Genomic DNA, 12,473 nt, shown 5'->3' on the forward strand with positions numbered 1-12,473 from the left:
TGAGGTCACCATGTGTGTAGATCACCCAAGTTGACCAGAATGAATTAGGAACAAAAGAGAGAAGACATATTTGTACTGGATGGGGGATAAAGGACTTTGGGGGACACAGCCACTTTTCTTCAACAAAGGCTTCTTTCCCACCTCCCTGTAGCAGTGCTTCAGATTGGACCTGAAATCTCTTTAAAGGCCAGTCAATAGCTGGATTTATCTGGGCTTAAGGGAGGGATCTGAACCCAATCTACTCTTTCATCCTTTCTATTGGGGCTGTATCTTTCTTGACTTTTGATATTTTGAATTTATAAATGATTATTTCAGAGTGACATTTTCACAATTGAAAAGGTTAAAATCCTTGCCTTTTATCTTCTTAACTCCAAAACCCAAACCACCACTCTGCCAATATAACATTTTCCATAAGGGCCATCATATAAATGATGTAAACCTTGGATTAATAGACAACTCAGTGAAATTAACAATGGGATTAGGTATCAAATATGGGTCTTAATGATGATTTTCTAGGGAGGTTCATATCAATTCATCCACATGAATTTCTCAGTTAGGTAACTGTGATAGTAATGGCAATTAAAGATTCCCCTGTATTGACTTGGTTTTCAAATTGATTGTATTAAAACCCAGAGTTTGTTAATCCCACCTGTGGGATGGGCTTGTTGATGTGAAAAGAAAGTCCTGAAGTGGGAGGAGCTGGTGACATAGATTTGGAGAGACACTGGAGAGAGGCGGAAGATCTTTTTTGGAAGCAGCACCTCGTGGAGAGAGAGAGAGACTAAGAGGATTGCTGGTGGCCGCTTTGAATTGCCCTGGACTTTTGAGACCTGCCCCCTGAGCTGCCAAGGACTGAGGAGACATGGCTGTTTTGCTGGTACTTTGTCTGTCTGTTTTGATGTTATTTTGCCAGATTTGTCCACTGGTGAAAGACTGTCCTGTTGAAGAAGTCCTGGAACCTGGCATTTGGTTAAGAAGGCCTGAGACTGTCCTGCAGACAGAGAGTGAATACTGTCCACTGGTGAGGGACAGTACTGTTGTTGCAGGGGTCTGGAGACTGTCCGGCAGACAGAATGAATACTGTCCACTGGTGAAGGACAGTGCTGTTGTTGCAGGGGTCTGGAGACTGTCCTGCAGACAGAATGAATACTGTCCACTGGTGAAGGACAGTGCTGTTGTTGCAGGGTCTGGGAGCCTTTCTGTTGGTTCAGAAGCCCTGAAGAAGGATTTTCTTGTTGTATGTTTACAGAAATCCTGGGAGAGGGCTTTGCTAATGTGTTCAGGGGTTCTAGGGCTGTTCTACAGACAGAGGATAAATTCATGAAGGGACTGGCAATGTATCTTATGGCCTTGCTAAGCCTTGTCTCTCCAGGAACTAAGATTGCTGAGAACTTGCCTCGTGTCAAGATGAAGAAAAGACCTCCATTTGGGTATTAAGTGCCGTGTTTAAACTTGATGTAACTCTGGGGTAGATTCAATTGTGATCCAGGGGTGGGGAACTTTTGACCTTTTTGTGTTCTATGGTTGAGCAAATGAATGTATTTTACTTATGTTTGGAAACTAATCTCCATTTGAGAAGAGGGGCTTTGTGGTGGACTTAATTAAGGTATAGCCTAGGGGTGGAGAAGTATTTGGAACAGAGACTTTGTAATTGATTGAATGATTGGAAAGTCCTGGGGTGGAGTAGGCCTTGGAGATTATTTAATCACACTTAGTAAATGCTGTATTTTGAATGATGTCATGTTTTGATCTTCTCTGTTCTGGGTTTGTTACTGAATAAAATAGAGAGCACCTATGCTGGTATTTTGAACCTGGGAAGTTGCCTTTCCTTGGCATTACATTACAGTAACCTCAGGTATATCTGAGCACTGAATAACAGACTTTAGAGAAGCATGGTTCCAAGTTTCAAAACACTGTTTTCTAGAGAAAATAGTTTTTAATAAAGCAATTTTGTAGGGTATATGCTATGTTCCAAAGCAGGGGGAGGGGAGAGGTAACTAAGAAAAAGGTCTTGGTCACACACATGAAAAACAACCTACTATGCCCTCTGTTACCGGGTTGATCAATTCACTTAAAGAAAGGTCAAATAGCATATCCAGATTAATGTCTCATAAATTCATCCATCATTTACAATTGGGATGAGTTGAGCTGACCCCTTTGTAAGGAATATCTACTAGAGGATTTGAGAAATTTTAAGAGATATCGCCAGAGCAAAATGAAATAAGAGCACCAAATACTTTTCTCAGGATTGTAATTTTGTCATAATATCAATTTGTAGGAACTTGTAAGACTTCTTTCTCCCAAAATTTTGCTGAAGCTTGTTCTATAGAAGGAATTCTTAACATGGGGATCTTTTAATCTAAAAATGTATTCTGACAACAATTTCAATACAATTGGCTTCCTATATAATCCTAAATATTATATTTTATCCATGTAAAAACATTCTGAGACAGGATCCGTAGGCTTCATCAAACTGCCATGGTTTATGAAACACAAAAAAGTTAAGATCCATTGCTCTACATCAATGGTAGGCAACTTGGGATACCAGAGACAGAGGTTACAAGGCCCCTTTTCTCTCTCATTCTCCACCTGCCTTTCTTTGCCCTATTTTTCTCCTTTCCATTGCCTGGGATAGTGGCCCCCTAGATATTTTTAGGACAGAGATCTTAAGATATGTGATGAGTTGGAGTTGCTTTTTTTTTCCAGTTTCCTCCCAAACTTGAGATCACTCATCCGTGATGGAAGGGCCACTTGATATTCCTCAGTAAACCTGGGAGTAAGCAATACAGCTACTGCAGTTACTGACAAACTATGAAGAGGATGGTGAAGGCAGAGTGGCATCCTTGTGCTAAAACAAATCTGAAAACTGCAGCCACTGGACATTTTTTATAGAAATGATATTTCAAGAGGACACAAGATACCTCTAGAAGGAAATAATTGAATACTAAGATGTTATGTTAAGTATTTTGGTTAATAAAGGGGTTTGTTTTGTTTTTTATCAGCTAACCATTCTTCCAACATAGCTAAAATGGCATGTTAATCAGGAAAAGTTGTTTTAATCCATATGTATAAATGCTTAAGTGAATTTATTATTCATGGAAGTGAAGGACTGAAAATAATGGCCTATGCCAAATGTAGTGTGGATAAGTACACTAAAAAGCTTTCCCTCCGCGTGTTCCTGTCATTAGACCCCTCAAGCTGAAAATGCCAATTCTCTGTTGCTCTAATCCACTTGTCCCTCTGGAGAAAAGAATGCCATCTGTGTAGAAATTGGCTCAATAGTGGGAAGGTTTGATGCAGGGTACTCAAGGGGGAGGTCTGAGTGCCAAACTGGTTAGCACTTAGGATTAGAGTCTGGATATGAAATCACCTCTCTCTCTGGGTGACAAAGGATAATTCTAATACAAAGGGAATGAGAGGAAGGGGGAGGGGATTTCCTGGGTGCCAGCCACAGAAGCTTTCAGTCTTTCATGACTCATCGTGTGCAATGGCTCATTGGTCATGGACCACTACCTTTGGTTTTTCCTTTCCAGGCTTTTAAAAGGAAGATCGCAGCTTTTTATTCATGGATGATTGGAAACAAGAACCAGGGAGGAATGCTGAAAATAGCTTCTGCTTGTAGAATTCATCTTTGCTCTGTTCTTTCATACCCTGGTTTCCCCCCGCCCCCCAGACAAACCAAAGATGACATTTAGGTTTGTCTTCTTATTTGGCACTTTGAGAGCTTCCTCTGGACAAGCAAACAAAACTGCATTTCCTTACTGATTAGAAATATTAAGCCATTAAAAACATCATAATTTCTGAATAATTGATGGCCTGTATTTGCAAGGTAGACACAGTGGTATGATATTCCTTCTCACCCCCTACAATTTAACAAACATAGGCTTAACTCTTGTTGTGGAAACTACTTTCACAGGCTGTAACATATGGTTTTAAAGAGTTTCCAGTATATGTCAGACAAAGGACTTGACCCAGGCCATCCTGATTCCAAGGATGACCACTATCCACTAGAATGGTCCGGAGACCATTGAGCATCCCCTCACCCCCTGTCAGGGGGTCACAAAATCAAAACTATTTTCATAGTAATATTAGGATGTTTTAATTTTGAATATGGTAAGTATTAATGGATATAACCCAAATAAATAAAAGCTCTTTGGGAAGAGAGTTCTTTTTTATTTGCTAAAGGGATCCTGAGATGAAAAAGTTTGAGAACCACTGGACTACATCATTCTGCTTCCAGACTGGACTTCAATCTGTCAGATGTGAGCCAAAATCCTGTCTCAGATACTTTGTAGCTGCATGACCAAGTAAGGAAGTCATTCATCATCTCTCAGCCTCAATTTCCTGTAAAATGGGGATTATAAATGAGATAATAATATGTATAAAGCACTTAGAAAATCTTTAAGAGCTATAGAAATGTTACATATCATTATACAGCTAAATGGCAACATAGTGGCACCCTAGGGACCAGAGAGCCATAGGATACAAACGATTATATACAAAATTGACTATTAAAAGGCTGTGAGATCAATATTTTTCCTTCATAACTATAAGGTATCATAGGCAAAGTGACCTATAACTTTGATAAAATTCTCTGAACCCAGTACCTCTTCTCATAGTACTCCAAAACACACTAATACCGAGTCAAAAGGTTTTATACAAACCAAAACATCCAATTTAAATGTTTCCTTAATCAGATTAACCTGATAATCAGATAATCAACTGTGACTGATTTATTTTATTTAGCATAGATTATCTACTTCTTCCAGTTTATATGGCCCCCATTAATGGATCCTTTTATACAGCCAGATATTCATCAAGCAGTTATTAAACACCTACTATGTGCTAGGCACTGTCTCATATTCTTTTTCATCTAAAGATATATTCATTTACTCCCCTCCCCCTCAAAGTGACATGCCTATGGATCTCACATGTATTTTCTTAAATGTTTCTTTCTCCTTTGCTTATTTTGCTTTTATGAAAGTAAGAAGGTGAAAATTCAAATCAGAGTTCAGAGGAATTCATGGGCCAGCAGAAAACAACAGGGTAGACGAAGCTGAGTTATGTGTGCTCTTTTTTCTTTTTGTCTGTCTTCTTCTCCACTTGGCTTAGCCAAGCTGAGGATTTGACGACAACCTCCTTGTTAACAACAGGTGTTTCATTTTCAGGTCATAAGTGTTGAAACAGTGAGCCTGGAGACTTCCAGGAGATGGTTTTGAATGTGATTAGATGAGAAAAGTGACTGTTAAAAATGCCACCCCACTGCTTCCAGGGCTACAATGACATTATGCAGCTTGTTTAATTGAGAGAAAATGATGTAAAAGGTTTGTCCTGTCCTGGTGAGCAAAAATAGTCAAGAGTAGGCCTCAAGTCCTGAGATATTTGAGGCCCCAGTTAGAGAGAACAATTGAAGGCTTACCAAAAGGAAGTGGCAGATAACTATGTAGTCTGTGTAATAAAATAGGCATCTTTTTACAAGAACTAAAAATATGCAGTTTTGAATGTTGTTTTAAAAAGAAAAGTTTGTCTTGGTAGAGAATAATGTTTTCTTAAAAGTTTTCTTCTACTAATTTTTCTCTTATGCATGAGAAACAACAGGAAAGGGATTTGAGTTCAAATGTGACTGCTAGTACATGACTTTAAAAAGTCTTTAGAAAGTCACTTCTTATCTCTAGGCTTCAGTCTTCTGAGCTTTAATCATTTGTAAGATGAGGAAGATGGATGAGATGATTTCTTCTAGGATATTATCTCTGATAAAGTGATCCAAGGCATTTGTTAAGAATTAAAATTATTCGATAAATGTAACCAAAGAGATGACTCTTTTTAATGACCTTCTGACTATTGTCAAGTGAGACATGACATAGGGAGGTATATGTTCACCAAATGGGTTTGAAACTGTCATGAGGGATGTCCTCCTATGGGGAGAGAATATCTCCATTTACCTAGGTCTCCCAGATGCTTCTGTTTATAGATGATATTGTTCTGACTGTGACGAACCCCAGAGCATTATAGCACACCCCACTCCCTCATGCCCCATCAATTAAATTTAGTACTCAAAAGAGATCGGTCTCTTAGACCGATATATACAAGAAAAAATAAATGGATGAAAAATGTCTATAATTCAGAAAATGTTATAGTCAGTTTATTGAGTTAGTTTATCACTATATTATGTATACCTATACCTGAGAATGCATATATGGATATATAAATTTATATACATATGTATGTATATATGTGTGTGTATGTATACACACATACCTCCCCAGCACAAAAAGCCAGATTTTCTTTTTAACATGAACTTTCTCCTATCAACACTTTATGTTTTCAAATCTTGAAACACCACAATTTCTGCAGAATCACATTTTTTAGGTGGCAAAAAGAACAATGGAGACAAGCATGATGGATGTAAGTTATTGTTGTTGTTTAATCATTTCAGTCATGTCCCACTCTTTGTGGCCCCATTTGGGGCTTTCCTGGCAAAGATATTGGTGTGGTTTGCCAATTCCTTCAACTCATTTCACAGACTAGGAAAATGATGCAAAGGAGGGTAAGTGACAACTAGTAAATGTCTGAGGCTGGATTTGAAGTAGGGAAGATGAGTCTTTCTGACTCCAGGCTCAGCAATCTACCCACTGTACCACCTAGCTGCCCACACTCAAGCAGGCTGTAGGATATTTCCAGGAATGAACTACATTTAGAAAGTAGCATAGGGGACATGACTGGGGAAATATATATATATGGAGAAAGGGCAGGCTACAAGTAAAGGATAACAGATGAAGAGCCAAAATTTGGTGCTGATATGAATGAAATATAAAAAATTTAAGAAGGAAGCTGCCAGTATGTTGGATAGATCTTCTGTGAAAGACAGAATCACAAAAGACAAAAATACATGAATTGTACCAAAGGATGAGTTTTGGCCTATACCAATGGAGAAAATAACTCTAATACTAATAAGATTGCAGCTCCTTTAAAAGTATTAGTTATAGTTCAATAAATATGGAGGTATAATTCAATACTCAATGTGGAGCATAGGTTAGGAGGGGTACTTTTAGGACAAAAAATTTGGGGAAATTTTAAATACTAATTATAACATTAGATTTTGCTTAGAGTTATCTTTTTTTTTTTTTTCTTTTTGGGGAGGGGAAGATAGGTCAGCTGGGGTTAAGTGACTTGTCCAAGGTCACATGGCTAGTTTTGTGTTGTGTCAGGGGACATATTTGAACTCAGGTCCTCTTGACTCCAGGGCCAGTGCTCTATGCACTGCGCCGTCTAGCTGCCCCTTAGAATTACCTCTTAAGCCTTTGCTATATTATTGTCCATATTATCAAACCAGATTATAGCTGTTTATAGCAGCCCTCTGTGAAAATGAATACCATTTTCAAGAGACATATTTACTTATAGTAAGCAGCTTACATTCTGGGAGAATCTGCCTTGGGAAATGATATATAATGCTAATAAAAAAACCTAAGAGCTTAAATCAAAAGTCTAATAGTGTAACACAATATTGTCAATTAAAATATGTAAATTATATTTTGAGAGTAAAATTCTTTTGCAAATCTGTTTGCAAATCTCAAAGCTCATTATTGTTATGCAAATCCAGGGGTGTGGGAAGAGCAGAAAAGTCTGCCATCACAGTTAAGCAAAGGCAAAGAAGATGCCCTGTTACTTTCTTAACTATACCAGAACACCAAAGACTGCTGGAATGCCTTCTAAACAACAAGATTTGAAGGCAGACTTTATAAAATTGAGGAACTCAAAATCCTAAGGGAAAATAGTGAGCAAGAGAATATTACTTATCCCTTAGAGAGAATGATGCTTCATTTGTTCCTTATGGTGAATCAGGAAATCAAATGTGTCAAAACGATCTGACATGTAACATAATAGAGACACGGACCCTAGTAAATTTAATTTAAAAAGTAACCATCTATGTTCAACATCCAGGAAAGGTGTAGGGAAATTTATCTTAATTTGCAGAGCCATAGAATCTCAGGATTTTAGAACTGGAAGGGACTATTTAACTAAATCTTTACATTAATGGAATTTCCACTAATCATCATACCACCATTTCTCAGACAGGTCTAATGAAGAACTGGTTATATGCAACTTTCTAAGGCAAGCCATTCTACTTTTGGCCAGCTCTAACAGGAATATTTCCTGACATAACACCTAAATCTGACTCTTTTCATCTTCCACCTTTTGGTTTTGCTTTTCCTTAGCATTTATATGGCCCTCACAAAAAATTGCTTTACAAATATCATCCCATCTGATCCTTACAAGAACACAGAGAGTTAGGCGCTATTATTGTCCCCATTTTAGTGATGAGGAAACTCAAGTAGACAGAGGATGAGTGACTTGCCCAGGGTGACACAGCTAATAAGTGTCTATCATAGATTTTGAACTCAGGTTTTTCAGTTTCCTGGTGCCACCTTGCTACCTCTAGATGGTTCTAACATTTAGGATCCAAAAGAAAAAGTTTAATACCACCTCCACTTGAAAATCCTTAAAAATATCTGAACATCACTATCATCTCCCTAAATGTTCTTTTTTTTTTCCCATACCAAGCATCTCTATCCCTTTCAATGGATCCTCATATGAGGTGGATTAAGACCCTTCACCATCCTGGCTTCCTTTCTCTAGACAGTCTCTAGCGTGCTTCTTAAACTGTGGTCACCAGAATTGTACTCAGCACACCAGGTGAGATCTGACTAGGGCAGAGCACAGAGGAACTACCATATCATTAGCGGCAAAAGATTATTCCTCTTTTGTAATGGCCCAAGATTACTTTAGCTTTTTTAAGCTTCCTCAATACACTGCCAACACCTAAGGAGCTACCAATACAATAAGGCTCCCCTAAGATTTTTTTTCAGAAAATTGCTGTCTTGCCTTGCTTTTCTCATCCTACATTTGTGAAGTTGATTTTTTGAATCTATGTGTGAAATTTATACATATCTCTAAGGAATCCATCTTATTACGTGGAATTGGAGACTCTAGCCTGTCAAAATTATTTTGAATCCCAACTCTGCCATACAATGTATTAGTTAGACCTCTCAGGTTCGCAGCATCTACAAATCTGATGACTCTGCCATCTCTGCCTTCATCCATGTCATTGATGGAAATGTTAACTGCTACAGGACCCCTGGAACACTCTTCTAGGGAACTTCTGCCAAGCCGTCACTGAAACATTAGTGACATGAATTGAGTCTTGTCATTTAACTAGTTCCATATCTATTGAATTGTGAGAACTGGTATAATATTATCAACTGGATACTTTCTATAAATTAATTTAGAATGATTTAGGAAATCAAGGTTTACAAATCGTTTTTTTTTAATTTTGAAATTCTCTATTAACATTACTCCTCCCATCTTCCAAGGATTCACTCTCTTTCCCCTCACAAATACTAGCAAAATTTATCTGTTTATATCAGCAAGCAAAAGCGAAAAGAGTTAGCAAATAGAAAAAGATTCCAAATAAGTTTTCATTGAAACAGAAGTTTATAAGATTCTTCCTTATGCTGTAAGGAGATAGCATGGGTTTTTTTTTTCTTTCCTTTGTGCTTTAAAACTAAAATAAATCTGGTGCTGTTTGGATTCTTAATGTAAACACATTCAAAAATCACCAAGAAATGAGAAGCTGGGTATATACATGTATATTTCTCCCAATTACAGGCCAAAAGACTGAGCTGTTCTCTATAATGTAAAGGTAGACAATACATTTAGAACATGACTGAATGGAGCAAATACTAATTAATTGTGATAGCATATATTGTGATCATATAGTCCTAAATGATTTAGAAAATATACATAACTTGGATGCTTTTATACCACCTTGATTCACTAGATTCATATTCTAGGAACTGGAAGAATATTATTTAAAGGGAAGGACAGGATGAAGGAGCATTATTATGTATCTTCAAGTTATGAACACTGAAGATGAAAATTGCCCATTTAACTACATGCTCCAGTAGTTTTCTTCCACTGAAGTCCTACTTTCCTCTTCATGAGGATTTGGAGGTGATCCTAGGCTCTCATAGACAATGCCAGTGGAGCACTGGCTTTCATAGTGATTAACAAGCTTAAGAAGCTAGAAGGAAGAGACTGGTAATAGACTCTATTTGTGGTCTGAGGACAAGCCTTGCTAACTTTGGACAGGCTTGGATAAAAGGAGAGGAATCATGGCACTCGACACCAAGGTAACTGGCAGGGGAGGAGACACCAAACATGGGAACTAAAGTAAAGTGCCCCTTGGTGCCTAATTCAGCTATTTCACCCACCTGATTAATTAGCCCACCAATTTGAATAAAAGATAATGGCTATTGGCTATGATAACGCTCAAAGATTATCTTCTAAATTGTGAAGAGGCTGTGGTTTATGATGGTGGATGAAATAGCCAAGCAAATGGATTCACAAACATTTCAAAATATTACAGGAAATAATCTACTAATGGAAAAAGAATATTCTGAGATAGAGTGATTGTCCCGGTTTTACATGACCATTCCAGTGTATATTTTCCTGTTTGCTGTCTTGCTTTTATTTTTTTTTTTTGCCTTTTTTTTGGAGGACAATTGGGGTTAAGTAACTTGCCCAAGGTTACATGGCTAGTTTGTGTGTGTGTGTGTGTGTGTGTGTGTGTGTGTGTGTGTGTGTGTGTGTGTTAAGTGTCTGAGGTCAGAACCTAACTTGGGTCCTCCTGACTCGGGGGCCGGCGCCTTACTCACTGCGCCACCTAGGCACCCCCTGTCTTTCTTTTCTTGTTTTTACAAAGGAGCCTTCAAACTTTAACAACATTTAACAAATATTTGCAGATTGAAAGAATATTCCCTGACCTTTTATCTCTTTGAATTATTTTTCTCTATGCCCATGATGATTTACTAAAAGACTCGTGGGTCAATTTCTGATGATCCTGACATTAGCAAAAGATCACATATCTTCCTTTCAGGGCCTAGATGATTCTCTCTCTCTTTTCTCACTTTCCTTTTGCAACTGGGACAAAAACCACAGAATGCTATCTACATTCTGTTTTGTTTCCTCTTTCTAAAAATTTCCTCTAATTAAAACTTCTGTTAGTGCCAGTAAGAGACATAAAGCATGGTACCTAGAGCACCTAGCAAACTGTCAATAGTGTGAGGAAGGGGAGAACTGGAAAACATAGTAACTTAATTAGAATGCCACTTGGTGCCTAACTGAGATATTGCATGCAATTAACTAAATTCCCTTGCTGGATAATGAACATAGTGACATACAATCACCCTGTACTCATAAGAAAGGAAGAATTAAGCCATAAAGTATCACATATTTATTAAGTGCCTTCTGTGTTCAGAACACTGGGCTGGGTACTAGGAGCCATACAATGATTAAATAAGACTTGTCTGAGTGTAGTTCACAATTTAGTAGGGAGATAAGATACATATATAAGAATGATGCAAAGTGATACATAAATTCATTAAAAAGTGCAAATTAAATGTTATGTGAGTTATGAAGGAAAAAGAATTGTTACTAACTTGAAGGGAAAGAATTCATGGGGATGGCATTTGTGCTTTGCCTTAAGAGTTGAGTAGGATTTCACCAGACAGAAATGGGGAAGAGGAGACATTCCTGGAATTCAGAGCAGAGGGAGCAAAAACATGGGTGCAGGGCAATGTGTGGCATGTTATTTGAAATGACATGTAAAGCTGTTCTGTTAGAGCATAGCACATGTGGAGTGCAATCATTTGACATACAGTCAGAACTAAAGTGGTGCCAGGTTATTATAGTATCATATGGATCGTAGTTTTAGAACCAAGAGAGATCTTAGACATCTAGTCTAAATGCCTCACTTTAGTTAGTGAGTAGGAAACTAAGGGTGAGGGAGATTAATTTTTCCAAGATTCACAGATAGGAGGTAAGAGAAACAGAATTTGGAACCAGGTCCTCTGATTCCATATCCAATGTCTTTCCCAATCTCAAGGGCCTTGAATGCCAGGATAAGGAGTTTAAATTTTTTCTTAGTAGGTAAAAAAGGAATTTTTAAATAATCCCAAGAAGGGGAATGAATGATCCAATTTGCAAAATTTCCTATAATTATTTTGAAGGTCTGTGATTTCACTGGAATGGGTACTCCATCAACAAAGATCACAAACTATGATCTTCAAAATATTGTCTTCATGAGTTGTTAAATTTCCCTTCCCTGTCCCCAAATTATTACTTGATGGTCTATGTTATGATGCTGAGTCTCTTTAGCTTGACAGAACCTAACAGAGCTTCCATTGGCAAGGAAATAAAGACTCCAGGTTCAAATCCATGCCACTGTGAGGTATCAGAATAGCCTTTGATGGGAGGGAGATCTATGCACAAGGAGGCAGTGGTATAAGGATTGTAGTAGAGGGGGCAGAGAATGAAGGAAGAAAGGCTAGTTTACAGGCTGTTGCTATTGCACTGTTGATTGGCAAAGCAGGCCTATGCTAGTGTATAGGATAGTGATGGAAAAGAGGAAGTAA

General features: G+C 37.9%; 1 protein-coding gene across 1 annotated transcript in view; it reads right to left on the reverse strand.

Annotated features, from left to right (window-relative positions):
• PLCB1 (phospholipase C beta 1) overlaps positions 1–12,473 on the reverse strand; it is a 628,464-nt gene that overhangs the window by 338,661 nt on the left and 277,330 nt on the right. The window lies entirely within an intron of this gene.

This window comes from Petaurus breviceps, unplaced genomic scaffold (genome assembly GCF_028583685.1).
Source record: "Petaurus breviceps papuanus isolate PSGF00001 unplaced genomic scaffold, PetGlider_PUasm1.0 90686, whole genome shotgun sequence".
NCBI lineage: Eukaryota > Metazoa > Chordata > Mammalia > Diprotodontia > Petauridae > Petaurus > Petaurus breviceps.